At 36.8% G+C, this 16,921-nt stretch overlaps 2 protein-coding genes across 2 annotated transcripts in view; both read right to left on the bottom strand.

Moving 5' to 3' along the window:
• PDK3 (pyruvate dehydrogenase kinase 3) overlaps window positions 1-16,921 on the bottom strand; it is a 674,093-nt gene that overhangs the window by 375,003 nt on the left and 282,169 nt on the right. The window lies entirely within an intron of this gene.
• Window positions 1-16,921, bottom strand: part of POLA1 (DNA polymerase alpha 1, catalytic subunit) — a 251,317-nt gene that overhangs the window by 54,956 nt on the left and 179,440 nt on the right. The window lies entirely within an intron of this gene.

The following is a 16,921-nucleotide window of genomic DNA, read 5'->3' as shown; positions in this document are numbered from 1 at the left end:
TCAGGAAAATCTTTGCAGTACAACTTTTGTACCAGTTATGAATCAAGAGGCCTTTTTCACTGTCATAGCCCATTGGGAAGATACAAGTGGTCCAACATGGTGTGGCTCAAGTAATTATGGGCACGCCCCATTTCACCCATGTGGCACCACTATTGGGAGAGCTATACTAGTTTGCTTCTAGGTGAAATTCAAAGTGCTATCATCTTTTAAATCCTACATATCTCAGGATCTAGGTATCTTCAGGACTGCTTACTTGCAGCAGTATCTGCCTGTCCAATGAGGTTTGGAAGGCAGGATTCCCTCCAGGACCCTTTTCCAAAGGAATGTTATTATCAGGGGCCATGATGGCAGGCCATCTCCATAGTTGCTCCAATGCTCAGCATTGCTTCTGTGATCAGACATTTCTCTGTATTGCTTTTGAAATGACTCTTGGAAATAACAAAGGCTTAGTATGATATACATTTTTCAAACTGACCAGATCCCAAGAAACAATTCATTTTGTAAGCAGTGGAAGATTTCGACCTGTTGTTTTTTTTAAAAAAATACTTTCTAAAAGAAACAGGTGGCTTGGGACAGTTTACATTTTAGATATTAATTATATGCAAATATTATCATCTATTTAAATTTGTTAAAAGCTAAAAGTTTAAAATCATTTTTTTTAAAAAATTCCAATTATATGAAATTAGAGATGAAATCCAGGGCTGAAAGAGCAAATCATTTTTAAATTAATGATATTATTATTTAGGAGAAATGAAGTTATACACAAAATGTCTAGAATAAGCTCTGATTGTGTGTGATATACATTGTGAGTCCAATGTTATATGACACTTCCCTTTGGTCATCTCTCCAACCTTGTACACATGACCTAAATCTGCTTTGCCACATGCTATCACTGTTTTCAGTTAAAACATTTATATACTTCCAGGATCTGCATTTAGGCTTAATATTATATTAATTTAATATGGCAGTATCACAAATAAACTTTACTGTTTATGGTATGCACATTATACAAGCCATGCACAGCCAAACATACTATGTAAATTGATTGCTGGGCTCTGATAGAACAATATACTACCACTTTTTTGAGGAGGATAACATATATACAATTAAATTATACTGATAGCAAATGACCATAGAACATTCTTCATTAATTAGGTAGCTATTCAATAGTGACAAATTAGGCACCTATAACAGATGAGCTTTGAACTCATTCAAGATACAATCACAATCATGCATTATAATCTGCTTTTCTCTGTAATGTGTGAATGTATAAAATTAAATGAGGCTTGCAATATAATCAGTGTGGTTGGTTGCCTTAATATATTCCATTTCATTTTGAAATCATGATAAGCCAACAGTGATGAAACTAATTTGATCTGTTGCTCAGAAAACCAGTGAAAAGAGATGCAAATGGATTTATTGACAAGTGGCAACCGTGCTATATTTCAAAAGCCGTTAATATATTCTAAGATGTTAGATATTTTAAAATATTCAGACCCAAGAAAAATACTTCCTATTATATTAATATTACTGTAATAAAAATTAGATGCTCTGATTAAAATCACCCATAAAAAGTAAAGAATATTATTCCCTAAGAATATTAACTATTATAATTAAATATCTGGAAACATTACATCACCAAAACTACCAGTCTTGTTTGACATTCCATTGAAGATACAACTTTAGAATCACCAACTTTCTGGGATCCAAATCTAAGGAAATCATTTTACTTCCTTCTCCTGGGTATATGCCATTATCATTATGGAACTGTGGCCAGTCTTGGCTTAAGCTATGTTTCCCTGTAGTCCAGTGTTTCTGGGTTCTGGATGGTATGTTTTCTTCTGGGGCAGACTCCTGGGACACCCATGCCAGGTGGGCAATTGTGGAGCTGTATTTTTTCTCTCCTGTTTGTTGGCCACTGGGAGTGGAGAGATTGATAGATCTGGTCTACCTGGGCTGGAGTGGCCCCCTCTGTGAGAGATTGGGGGTTAGAATGGCCTGGCCAGTAGTGAGAATGCTAGGTGGAGAAGGGCTGCCATGCTTAGGGATAGTGGGAATATTTCTTCACACTGTATTCTCCTTCCTATGGATCTAAGATGTAATGGTATGTGGGAAAGACTTTGGGAGATGGGGTGAAGAGATGCTGTGTAGAAAATGGTAAGGTAAGAGAGGGCACAGCCCACAGCTGGATAGTGGGTAGGGCAAGAGCCTCAGAAAGGACCTTCTCTAGTTTCTCGGGCTATAAAGGAGACGGCAGGAGAATTGTTCTTTCAGGCATGCAAGATTCTGTTAAAGTAGCTTTACAATAAAGTAGAATTAGCTTATCTGGTCATGTTTCCTGTCTGGTCTACCCAGTAAGCCTGACAATATTTTGTATTTTGTTGTGATTTGTATTATTGTATTGTTGTCTGGTTTAGTTGTTTGTGATTTAGAGTGGAGATTGAGTGTTTCATTCTGCTTGCTTGGTACAAGTGGTTTGTGGCCAGGCAGCTGGCCTCTAGAAAGCTGAGTGCAGTGAGGAGGTGTGGATGAAGGATGGTGGGATAGTGACTCCCATGTTAGGCAGGGTTGGGGTCAGGAGTGAGTTTGTGGGCAAATTGGTGGAGCATCTGGTTTGCCACTGGCATAAGGCGACATCTTGGGCCTTTCACCCCAAGTGGCGTCTCTCTACTGGCTAATCCCAGTTAGCTCGATTCTGAGAACCTCTGGGAGATGAAACAGCAGAACTGATGCCTGGAGAACAGGTGGAGAATGACTAAAACTGAATTTGATCAAATAAAGAGGCATGTCCAAGCTCAAGATTAATCTGTGGTGATAAGAGCATATTTACTTCTCTTCACTTACTGCATCAGCCCTTCTGGGTGGCAAATTCCCTTTTGGGAAGGGGTCATCCCACTGATTATCACCTGGCCACTGTGGCCAGTTCATTCACTTTACCAGCAGTCATTCAAATTCATTCTAGTCTGAGTGGGGTCTTGCAGGGTGAGTGGAACACTATCTTGCCTGGTTACCTGAGCTACGTTTTGGCTGATATCTCTGAGGAAATGGATAGGGTGTCCAGGATGTCCTTAACCACCTGTGATCCTGGTTTCTTTGGGCAGCTGGAAGGAGATAGTTCTCTTAATATGGGAGGTTGTGAACCCCTCATTGCAGGAGGGATCATTGCCAGTAGCCCTTAAAGACGTATTGGTTCCCCCCTCCTTAAGAGGTCCTGCCTGGACCCAGAGGTAATATATAACTACTGGTCTCCAACTAGGTGGTTCAGCACCAACTACAGAGCACCCTAGAAGAAGCAGATTATTTGAATCTGTATCAGTCTGAGTTCAGGGACTGAACCAGCACTGGTTGCTCTGGTTAATGACCTGTGCTGGGACCTGGACAGGTGTAGTGTTCCTAATCATTTTAGACTTCTCAGCCTCCTTCAGTACTATCGAGCATGGTATCCTTCTGGAGAAGATGTAGGGATTGGGGATTAGAGGTACTGTTTTACAGTGATTCCACTCCTTTCTCAGTGGTTGGTTCAAGTTGGCAGTGGTTGGGGAGAAAGATTGGCACAGTGGCTACTCCCTTGTGGAGTGTTATAAGGTTAGTTCTGTCTCCTCTGTTATTTATCCTCTATATGAAACTGTTGGTCATCTGGCAGTTCGAGGTCTAATACTATCAATATGCTAATAATACCCAACTATACATTGCAAATCTGAGCCAGGCTGGAGATGCAGTTGAAGTCTTGTCCTGGTGCCTGAAGGCTATGTAAGTCTGGATGGGAGAGAGGAGGCTTAAACTGAACCCTGGCAAGATGGACCCTGGCATATTTGTACATCAGGATTCCTCGTGTCTAGACAGAATTGCACTGTGGGGTCAGCAAGTAGAGCTATGACCAGGGGACCCTCTGCCCAGCTGTTGTGCCAGTTGCAATCTTACCTGGGATGAGAGGACTTGGCTACAGTGATTCACACCCTCATTGCCACCCAATTAGACTACTGCAATGTGCTCTACATGGAGCTGCCTTTCAAGACCACCCAGAAGCTTCACTTGGTGCAAAATGCAGTGGCCTAGAAGCTCACAGGTGTTTATAGGTGGGGACAGATTACACAAGTACCGGTTTGTCACCAGGTTACCTACAGGAACACCTCTCCCCACTAACTACTTCAGTTGTGCTGGGAGAAGCAACTGAGAGTCCTCCATTTTCGAAGGTGGAGGTGGGGTGGAAACCTTCAAGCATTGTCTTTCTGTGATGGGACTGGCTCTCTGGAATGGCCTCCCATTGGAGGATCATGTATCTCCAACATTATCTACCTTCTGAAAATAGAAAACAGAGCTTTCCCAGAGGGCTTTTGGATTCTGGTGCCATGTATTGTTTTTAGTTTTTTAAATTATATTTATAGGATATTCTTATGTACAGTTATGGTGTTTGCTTATCTTGTGAGCCTGAAAGGTTTTTTTTTATTGTAGCATGATATAAGTTTGGTTAATAAATAATACCTGAACAGCTTGCTAGTAATCAGTAAGGTTGGAATTCAGTAAAATAATATTAATTGATTATTAATATATCAAGTTTAGTTTAGAATTCGATTTGAAATTTACTTAATTGGTTCATCTACTAATTAAATTTGCATTTAGTTAAATTAATATACTCTGATATAGGATTGCTCCCTTCCAATTAAGTACAATATTTGGAGAACCTTGAAGACTTTGGGCAAGAGCTCAGCATCCACTCCCAGCTGTGCGTGCCCTTTAATGTAGTTGAAACAGCATCTGTTCAGTGTTTGCTGTCTTTTTATTTGTATTGTTTTAATCATTTTAATCATTTGTATCTTATGGTTTACAGACTGTAAGCTACTCAGGCTCCTAATTGGAGAAAATAAATCTGAGGATTATATAAGGCAGATAAGTTATATTTCTGGAGGAAAAAAATATCATTTGTTTTATAGCAGACACTGAATGAAATCCAAGGCATTCATCTCATGACATATTTCCTCTCCACCTTCAGCTCACACACACCAAATAATTTATTCTCCAAGTCCTACAGAACAAGTTGGAGACAAGTTGGAGGTTTCTGTAAAGGTGGGAATTGCTTCTTATCTAGTTCTATTCAACAACCAAAGGGATGCATTTCAGCACCTAGAAAAAGCCTTTTTTGCTATGATTGGGTAAAATGGGGAATGCCCCTTAAAATATTTTTGCTTAACACCTGCAGTTTTTTTAACTGCTATCCAATTTAATTACAGGTAATTTTTTTTTAAATTAGTCAAATAATTTAACTGATTAAATAATGTAGCCCTATTCATGCTGGACAATGCATACAGTATTTCAGTTAGTTTTATTTTTCAACTAAAAAGAAATATTCATATTTATAACATAATTTTAAACAAGGCAACACATTTTCCCATGTTATTGCAAATTTCCTCTGTGTTTTTAAGTGGGGAAAGTTTAATAATTATTTCATGTACAATTTTCAGTGTAGTAACATTAAGTTACTTATTCAGCTTACCATTCAGAATATTGTTACATTGCTGTTTACCTTTTCTTTATAAAATAAACTCAAATCAGCTCATGAAAGAAGAGAAAATTTCTGTAGATATTCAGTCTTTTCTTATCTGAAAAACCAGCTGGGTTATCCACTAATTCAACCAAGAAAATAATCAGGAGATGTATTTTTTATAATGGTCTGATTAGATTCCTTCCTTCTAAAATATAATGTAAAAATAAAAGATGCCAATTATTGAACTTTGTTTTCATTATTTCTGTTATTATTTCAACATACTTTTTAATAGGAAACTTACAGCTATATAAGCATGCTACAGCCACATGAATAATTAAAAAAATTAATTCTAAGTTCACATACTTGACATTAAACAGATTATTTGTTTTTATCTAATAAACTAATACTGCCCATCACTCATTTTCTTTTATTTCTCCCAGTATATACATCTTTTGTAAAATACAAATATCTGTTTTAAATGAAAATATTACAATTAATAACATTTTCATGTCAAAATAATTGTGTTATTATATCTGAAGTTAAGAAAATTAAGATAGAAAACACATTTTGATATATATTTGACAGATATGACCCTGATAAGATTTCAGGGGGGAAAAACAGTAAACAGATGTTAAAAATAAAAATGCAAGCAGACTGGACAATAGTTATCATCAAATACCTATCCTAAGAACCTAGTTGCAAAAAATAAAAACCACCAATGAGAAATAACAATATTGCTGAAAGATGATGAAATCACCCTACGTATATGTTAGATTCTCAGCTTTTGAGAGCCAGCTTTCAGCCTTAGTAAAATTCCTACTATAAATATGTAAATGTATCTATTCTCTTCTATTGATATATCTATTCTAGCTTGATTATATATCATATAACGTCATGCTCATATAAATACTTCATGAAGAGTACTGGGGAATCAGGATATCATGTTTCCTTTAATTCTAGGTTTTAACTTCAAATAATTCACGAGTTATACTAAAACAGATATGTACATTCATGGCAAAATTATAGAAGTCACAAACTAGGATTATTTAGTTTAAGCATGTTAGGACATAATATCAAGCAGGTATATAAAAACAGAAGGTGCCACTTTGCTAAATCAAAATCAAAATCAAAATGACACACTGATTTTTCTCATGTGATTTCTTATTAGTCTTATAAGCTCGAAGCTAATGTGTCAAGTATTAAGGTTCAGGCCTGGACCAGGATTCTACTCTGAGGACTCAGATTCATGTTTGACCCTACAGGCCTAATGCCTCTGCTGTTGTCAGACAGCTACCAATCTCATTGGCACTGTATCTGTATAGAGGAACTTTGCAGTCTTGGCCTCTCCCCTGAACATTTAGGCCAATTAACCCTGGAGAAGGCCAAATCAATGGGAAAAGAAAGTATCATGGATTTTGATTGACAAAATGATATCACCAGTGCTCCTGAATTCTATCACCAAATGTTAGATAGCTGCAAACTCTCTACTGTGGAGTATCTATCTATACAATTTAACCTCAAGCAGATGTAGATGGGCCTTTTCCAGACCCTGCTTTGATGCCCTCCTTTCAGAACTGCTTACAGGAAGATTTCATGGGACTCCTTATTTACAGAGACTTTGCCCCTGTGGATCCAGGGAGGTGGAAACTGTTGCCCATGTCCTCATACAGTGTCCTTTTTATGATGTCCCAATACACACTTTGATCTCCCCAGTCATTTCTAAATTTGAGGGTCATACTGTACTGATAGAGTTTATGGTGTGTTTTTTTAAGGGATGCTGACTCTACACTCACACACCAGGTAGCCAAATATTTTTATCAAATTATACAATTGTGTAAAACTTTTAATTAAATATGTTGTTTTACTGCTTTATTGTTTTCCTTTTTTTTCCTGAGAATGAATTGTGGGACTAAACTATTTCTCTTCTTCTCTTGTAAAGTCTGGTCAAAGACTGTAATAAAGATATTTGATTTGATTTACTCTTATGCCAAGGTAAGGCATACTAGGTCGTTGACCACCCTGATGGGGTATATTGTTTAAAACATTTGGAGGTAACTAGGGAACGATTTTTCTCTGCCTGGTTATAACTTATGAGAAGAGATGCACCTTTCAGTGTCTTTATGAGGCAGGCTGTGTTGTTTCCACAGAAGCAGATCTATTTGCTAGAATAGAACAAGCAGCAGTATGGCCATTATCAAAAAGTGAGCTGTCCCACATTCAGAACATCTCATTACCCTTATGTCTCTCACCAGTTCTCTCAATCGTATGCCATAATCAAGCAAATCAATCATGCTTTTAAAGTCATTACTTTGCCATGTATACACATTAACAGAATTATGCTTCAACTATAGATTTAAAACAGACATTTTCTAAATAGAATCTCCTTATGCAATGGCTATTTCTCATTTATTCCAGTGTCTCTAAATGACCCAATCACTTTTTCTGTACTCTCTCATCATGTTCCTATGCATTCTTTCTTATTACCTAACAGAGTTAAATTTTCCTCCTGGATTGCATTCAGTCAGAATCTTGTGCATATTTTTCCCAAAATTCATCCTTGGTTCTTTCGTTATCATGATACATTGGAGTGATGACACTCTGATAGCCAAAAATGAAAAGGTTCTGCAAGGTCTAGTAAATAAAAGTCAAGATGCACAGTGAAAAAATGGAACTAAAATTAAATATAAAGAAGACCAAACTAATGATGACCACAATAGCAGCCAGTCTTGGAACTGACAATGAAGAAATTGAATTGGTAGATAGCATTTGCCTTTTTGGATCAAATCAAATATCAAAGCTGCTCTCTTTTAGTCTTTTTAACTAATATTAATGTTTTTATTATAAGTTTTAATGTTTGTTTTAATGTTTTTTTAATTGTACACTGCCCAGAGTCACATATGTGAGATGGGTGGCTATATAAATATGATGAATGAGAATGAATGAATAAAAACATCAACAGCAAAGGAATAAGCAGTCAAGAAATACATTGCAGACTTGCAGTTGGTAGAGCAGCCATGAAGGCCTTAAAAAGATATTCAGATGCAGTGATATGTCTATACCTACAAAGATCAGAATAGCCTAGGCAATGATATTCCCTGTGATACTTTACGGAACTGAAAGTTGGACTTTGAAGAAGCCAGATAGAAAAAATACTGACACTTTTGACCTTTGGTGTTAGAGAAGATTCCTGAGAATACCATGGATAGCCAAGAAAACAAACAAATGGATCATCAAACAAATCAACCCATAGTTCTCATCTGAGGCAGAAATGAGCAGGCTCAAATTATCCTTCTTCGGACACTTTACGCAAACACCTAGCTATCTGGAAAAGGGTCTAATGCTGGGAAAGATGGAAGGAAAAAGAAGAAGGTGACCGGCAGAAAGGTGGGCAGACTCAGTTACACTGGCAACGTAGGCAATGTTGGAAGACCTGAAGGGCCATGGAGAAAATCTGTGTGGTCACTAAGAGTCAACACTGATTTGATGGCACATAATCAATCAATCAATCAATCAAATGTTAATGTACAGTTTGTAATGTACAATGTCTCACTGACATTGAAAAAAATTGGAGCAGATATTTTACCAAGAAAAGATCTGAAACACATCTCCAAATCCACCATTAAAAACTTACAAGGAAAAAAGATAAAGGATTTGGAATGGCCTTCATAGTCTCCAGATTTGAATATCACTGAAAATCTGCAAGAGATCTCAAATATGCAGTGCATGTAAACATACCTAAGAATTTTCTGAACTAGAAGATTTCTGCAAAGAAAACGGGGGGAAAAAATTCAAAAGGATAGAAGGATTCTTGGCTAGCTACAGAAAATGTTTGAAAGCTGTTATTTTTGTCAAAAACAAAAAAGGTGTTACAAAATACCGACTGAAAGGATTCCATACTTTGTACCTGGGATATTTACTGCTTTATTTTGAATCTCTAAAGTGTAGTTCTTGGCCACCAAAAGTTTCCTACCTCTGTTCTAGTGGTACTCCATTTTAGTACTAATAGTAGCATGTTTAAGAGAACACACATCAATGGAATACCCATCCCCCAAGTACTGCTATAAACCCTCATTTCAGAAGCCACTTGTGGACGTAAGACCTTCTCTATTTTGTCACCCACATAAAAATATAGTGACTCTTTAGAAGGGGTCATTATTTCAGGTTTTTAGGATTCCAGATATATCCTAATGAAGGCAATGCTCACTCTAGGAAAGAAAGTTCTGCTTTTAAAAATTAAAGTGTAAATTCAGTATGAAATCAAATGGCTTATATCAATGACAACTGGCCACCAGAACTTAAAGAGATGAAGGTCTGCTTATTCTAACAAAGCTTGCATTAAATAGCACTGAACAATGCTTGTGAGGCATAGATATTTTCACACCTCTTATTTTTTTTAAAAAAGTAATTTCTCTCTTCCTGACAAACTTGATCCCATCAAGTATGGGTTGGGAATATGGGCTGGAAACCAAATCCTATGGAACAAGTTCTGTGAGCCTGGTGATGAGAAGATTAAGCAGAGAAGTAAAAGTAGGCTGACCATATGTCCCGTTTTGAATGAGACAGTCCCATTTTTTTAATATTTCCAAACTGTCCCATTGTTTTAATATAAATGTCCATTTTGCTCCGTTTTCTTAAAAACCTTACTTAAAAATTTGAAAGTTCCTGCGAACCTGTCAGACTGTAGTCTGTGAGTGGAAGGAGGGGGAGCTCAGCAGAAACAGAGGGAAAAAAGCCGCAGAGCTCAACCCAGCAGGAAACCTAAAAAGAAAAAAACAGGATCAACTGATAGGCGGTGATCAAAGGGCGAGCTGATTGGCTTCTGCCATGAAATGGCAGGAAGAAAAGAACGTAAAAGCACAGCCAGGGGAGAAACAGCTTGTCGGGGACAACCGTTCACTGGACTCTCCAGCCCAGCCTTGCCTCTCACAAACGAAGGAATCTGAAGATTCCCAGCCTGAGAAAACTGGAGAAGTTCCTGCCTGCCAATCCAGCCCGTCCCCCAGCCCTGTCCTCTTTTGCCATCCCAATGTCCTGTTTTTAACCCTGTCCTGTTTTGCCATCCCAATGTCCCGTTTTTGTCTCAAGGAAATATGGTCAGCCTATGTAAAAGGCATGATGAATCAGACAAAACAGAACAGTTCCCTATTATTAGAAAAGAACTAGCACCAATGGGTGCAGGGAAACAGATTTTAAATGGAGTTTAAAAAAGGTTTCTAACAATGAGAATTCTTCAACTACAGATCAGATTGTCATTAGAAGTGGTGAATTCCTTCTCACTGGAAATACTGAAGTTAGTTCTTAATAGCCAACTGTCAGGCTCTTATAGATACAGCCTGTATTGCAGAATCAACATGTAGCAGAATTGGGCTAAATGTTTTCCAAGTAGCTTTAATTTCTAATACTTAGAATATTTTCCTTGAGCAGATCTTATATGCAGTATGGTAAATATTTTCTGAAGTGAAAGACACATCCAGATAGCTGCTAACATTCATTTATTTTAGCATGGCTTATTAATATTGAATCCTCCCCTACCTAGGCCACTATCATCACAGCTGCTAGGAATTACCATCAGTGAAGCCTTCTTCTGGCATGGACAAGGAACAGATGGGGGTTACCCGATATAACATTAGTACTAATGGGAACCAGTATTTTTGGTCCATTTGATTTTCATGGTCTCTGATCAAAGCTAAGCAACTGTGTGGTTCCTGCCAGGGCTGTACATACTCATATAGCTGCCTTGAGCCTTTCCAGTTTGGCAGTCATATAAGTCTAATGAATAAATAAGTAAGAGAGGATGGATAATAATTGTGTTTAACTGGGGGCTCCAAGTAGTGGATGGGATGGCAAGCCCTAGCAATCATATTGAACAATTCATGAAGGGCTTAGGAATCTTACCAAGAAGATATATTTATTGAACAATGTTGGATTTCTATTTAAGCCCAACTGGTCATAGATTTTTCTTGTATAATATAGAATGATGGCCAAACATTCAAAAGCAAAAAGATCAAAATTATTGCTGGACATTTCCACTTCCTTGGTTTTAATTTTAAGGACATTTCTTTTTTTACCAATAGTTTAATTTATAAAATTTTGTCTATTTTGGTTATATTTTGCTTATTTCATAAAAGATGATTCCAATAGAAGAGAACATATGTAGCTCAGGGCTAAACTGTGGAGTCCTTGGTGCTCTCTGAGCTTGGTTGTGTGCTTGCAGACATTTCATTGCCCAACTAAGCAACATATTCAGTGCAAGCACTGAAGCTTCACAGCACTGAAAGCCTTGACAGGCCGACAAAGAAAGTTATGCTGGCCCCGCTCTAGAGTCCCAGGAGTATTTTTCCCCTTAGATCAGTTAGGGTACCTTTAGTCTGGCACGGTTCTGTATATGGCAAGAACAATAAAGAAACTAGAGTTGTAACTCCAACTCAGCATGGTTCTTTGCCAGTGTTCCTGACAGCAAGCAAACAACCAGGCTTGAAGACTACCAAGGACTCCATAAAAGATGATTCATTGATGAGAATTAGTTCACACAATATGAATATGTTTATAAAAAATAACACAAATGATTGTTCAATAAAAATAATAGGAACTAGAATTTATATAGTAGCTTGAATTTATAATCTTAATCATACCAGCATGTAATCATATCACAAAAAAGAACTGAAACCAAATCAGATAATGCAAAGTTGAGTTGTGACTAGAGCCCCTATCTTCCATATAAAAACCTAATGACTGTACTGGATAAACTGACTTCTTAGTGTTTCAGTTACTTCCAATTTGTAATTATATATTGGATAGGTAGGCAGTTATTGAAAATTAAAGCAACTAAAGCCTTGATACATAACAGTAGCAGCAGAAGTTGAGGAAAATTTCAGATGAAGGTAACATAGCAAAGCAAAATAACTTTATTTTACTTCCATAAGTTACCAAATGCAGATGTCAGAAACATCTTTAGCCACTTTTGTCTTCAAAAAATGGAGGCCAGAAATTAAATCAGCATATCAAAAGTAAGAAAATAAAATATGTTACTAGTTCACCAATTGGTCTTTTAAATACTCTCCAGTTCATAAAATAAGATTTTAGAAATTTTGCACTAGATAATTATACTTCCTGATTTTGTAATTAGTGGAACTACACGTAATTACATAATAATTATGATGGTAATTACGTAATTAAGATGTATAATTATGTAGTAAAAAACATTATGGAAATAAAAACTATCAACTGTATAACCACAATACATCTACAAAAAATCTCTTATTGCTTAAAAACTTTCCCAATAAATAAATAAATAAATAAATAAATAAATAAATAAAATCTGCTATTAGTCCAGTGTACCAACTACCTGTTGACAATTAAAGAAAAATCTTACAGATATTAAGATAGTGAATTATCCTCTTAAGATATAATTATACCAAGTTAGCGATAATCAAACATGTGTTTTATCCTAAATCAGAGTAAATCGACTAAAAATCCACTTGAGACATTTGAAGCAAGCTCAAAAAACTTTAAATTGATGGTTCAGCACTGCAAATTTTATTATTTCTTAAATACTGATGTTCAAAACACTTCGGATAATACACAATGCATGCCTGAAAAACTGAATTCTACCCAAACTGTATTTAAGACTTTTTCTATTCTATAAGCATTTTTAATAGCATGATTTTTTCTCTCAAGTAGATTTATACAATTATTTAATCCAAAATGGGGCTAAATCTACCTATTTTTCTGGAAAGATTTAGTTTGAATTATGCACTTGGTTATCAGCAAACTTGTAAAAAGGTTCTACTTTCTAAATTAACTTGATATGATATAGATAGGTACAGTTTTATTAGTTGCTTGAAAGGTTGTCTTCAAAGCCTCTTCAATTATCAAGATAATGACATAAATGCTACCTTTCCATACCAACCATATGGCAATTCCATGCATCCTAATATGCACACAAATTCTTACGCATTCCCTTGTACCTAGAGTGAACTAAGAGTCATCTTAATTATAGAAATGCCCACTTTTTAATGTTGTACTTCATTCTTAAGTTTCTTTTGGGACACAGTTGCAACATGCAATCTGTATTTTTTCTACATAACTGTCACCTGCTAGCAGAAACACATTGAAGATCCCCATTAGTATCACTGAGAAATACTGTCACGATGAATGCTCTTCTTATAAAGCTTTCTAGCAACTCATCCATAAAAAACCCACTTTGCATTGATATTTCGCATACCAAGTCATGAGCACAAGAGAAAAAACAATGTTTAAATTACAGGATATAAGCAAATATTTCAAGTTAGATTTTGCATTTTCATGGAGGTCATACAGCTTAACCATTTCATTTTTCTAAATACAATTTTACAGTCTATTCATCCAGAAAGTTAACTGAGCATGTTTAGTATGAAGGGGCTAGTGTAAAATTCTGCTATAAATGTGTAAAAGTATTTGCTGAGCATGGATTTATTTTTAAAATAAATGCACAGTATAAAAACAAATAGCATAAAAATCTTAGAATGGAGTGAAAGTACTGATCTAAAAATATACACAATACTTTTAATATCCAACCTTCTTCAGTCAGTGAGTGGGTTCAATATAATCTAACCTTCCATTTTTACTTTAGTAATTGTTCTGATATTTCTGATATTAGTGTTAGACGTCCTTAGAATTAAGATGTTCTATTGCCAGGTAACCAGATTTCATGCAAAAGAACAATAAAATGCAAGATTCAATAGAAAATATGTCATGTTCAAAAATTATTTCAGGTCTATTCTTCACATTATTAAACCTTGTAAAGTTGCAGAGCTTCAGCCTACTCCTGACAGAGCAAATATCCTCAGCCAGCAATTTTTTTGCAGCCCTTGTATGCAAGCAAGTTACTCCCTACAACTAAGCAAAATATATAACTGAGATCAGCAACAGTTTGAATGATTATTGAAACTTAACCCATACATTTTTTCCTTGTTCCTTATCATTATAGCCCCCCAAAATGTTTAAACCTGTTGCATTTGTAAATTTTCTTGTCCCTAGGCTGTACGTTGGATTCCCTCAATTTGGATACTCAGCTTTGGTCTTCCATTGTTCTTACAATAGCTGTAATATCTCTGATTTAGAATTTATTTTGAGAAACTATAATAATCTTGAAAAAAATGCTCAAATATGTTATCTATTGCTCCAATAATGAACATCTAAATAAGGAGTTAGTGAAAAAGCTGAAAATTCAGAGGGATAAGGGCTGATAAACACGTAGGTTCTATATATAAGTGCTTATGTATACATTACAGGTAGTCCTCAACTTACAATGGCAATTGGGACTGGAACTTCTGTTGCTAAGCAGTGCGATCATAAAGCACGACCACTTCGCTTAGTGACGACAATCCCTGCAGTCCCAGTTGCCATCATTAACTGAATCCCATGATTGTTAGGTGAAGTAATTTCCTGCTGGCTTCCCACAACCAAGTCAGTGGGGAAGCCTGCAGGAGGTTGCAAGTCCCAGGTAGCTAACAAGCAGGCTGCCAGGCAGGTAAGTGGCTGCTGCCAGGTATAGAAGGCTGCGAGGGAGTGTGTGAGGGTGCGAGGGAGGCATAGTGAGGCTCAGGGAGGGTGTGCGAGGGAGACTCGAGAGGGTGCGCAGGGGTGCATGAGTGGCAGCGGAGGTGTGGCAAGGCTCCGGGAGGGTGTGTAGGGCTGTGCAAGTGATCAGCGTGGTGCAAGCGCAGAGGGGCTGAGAGAGGGTACATAGATGGGGGAGACTTACCCCAGTGACGTGCAACCTTCCCTGCTGGCTTCTCCATTGACTTTCTAGGGAAGCCAGCAGGAAAGATTGCAAATGGCAATCACATGGTCACGGAGCACTGCAACCGGTGACAAGTGTGAGCTGGTTGCCAAGCTCCCAGATTGTGATCGCGTGACCTCAGGGGTGCTGGGACAGCCAGAACTTTGAAGACCGGTCATAACCACCGTTCACCCAGCGCTGTTGTAATTTTGAACAGTGGCTGAATGAATGGTCATAAGTCAAGGACTACCTGTACACAAGTTCATGTATGCACAGAAATCAGTATCATAGTACCATAAAATTCTGCCAATGTTCTTGTCCTCCAAATTATAAGAAAAAGAGGAAGAGATAATGAAGTTATATACTAGGAGAAACCCTCAGCCAAAAAGGTTTGCTACCAAAGCTTTGGAAATTGGAATAAACCAAATATAGAATACATAATTGAGCTTCCAAGTAATCTCCATTCACAAAGTATTATTTACAATCCATGGAAGCAGGGTTAATACATTACTTTTCCATGAATGCCCATTCATGCCTAGCCTCTAATCTTCATCTTTCAATGCATAGATTAAGTTTGGAAATTGGGTATTAATTCAATTTTAGTATGTTTAGTAATACCTTGCAATGTATTAAACTTTTCCTATATGCAAATAGACCATCTTTTTGAATTATCACTGATATGAAGACTTTGGAAAAAGAGTTAATTGGCCTCCAATTACGACATATTTGTGTATCTAAGAGAAATAATTTGGTATGCATTTTAGTATGAGCAGATCTAATTTGTATGTTCTGAATATACAATATTCTGGAATGCCAACCATAACACATTTTTTTACTTCTCTAAAATGTCTGATGTGTTTTCCAAATATCAATACATTAAAAAGTGTACATTAGGGAAGGCAGCAGACAAAAATACCCTTATAAGGGAATTGTCTACATATTTTCATGCACTGAAACACAAAAATATGTATAGAAGCTTCACATGGAATTCTTAAAACAAATACAAATCATATGCAGAAAACGATTAAAATGGACTTCTGCTTGAAAACAAAATGTGAACTTTATAGAGGTGTCCAACCTTACACATCATATGAATTAGTGACCTATGAAGATTGTTAATACTTTAAAGTGAACCTGACCTATTCTCAATATCATTCTACTTCAAATAAAGGAGTTTTAGTTACAATACATGCTTTTTAGGTATATCTGTTTTGCACTGAAGATGTTGCCTAGTCTGGCAATGAAATATCTGCAAGAAAGCAAGTCTCAGAGAGCACCAAGCTCAGAGAGCACCAAGGACTCCATAGTCCAACCCCGAACTACAAATATTTGCTTCAATTGATATCTGGTTAATTGGTTATTCAAATTTTTATTACATGTTTATTACAGGTAGTCCTCAGTTAACAATGGCAATTGCTAAGCAATGAGGTCGTAAAGCGTGAGGCCACGTGACTTAGTGATGGCAATTCAGGCAGATGTGGTTGCTGTCGTTAAGCGAGGACAGCAAGGATCATTAAGCAAGGATATCATGTGACCACGACTTCCGACTTCCTGCTAGCTTCCCCTTTGACTTGCTTGTGGGAAGAGAGATGCTTGCTTTGAATGCTGTGCACAGGTGTATAATTTTACCTTTATAGTTTTGATAGTTATCTTATATATCACTAACAATGTACATG

Source organism: Candoia aspera, chromosome 5, assembly GCF_035149785.1.
Source record: "Candoia aspera isolate rCanAsp1 chromosome 5, rCanAsp1.hap2, whole genome shotgun sequence".
Taxonomy (NCBI): domain Eukaryota; kingdom Metazoa; phylum Chordata; class Lepidosauria; order Squamata; family Boidae; genus Candoia; species Candoia aspera.
This window is presented reverse-complemented; position numbering and strand designations above follow the sequence as displayed.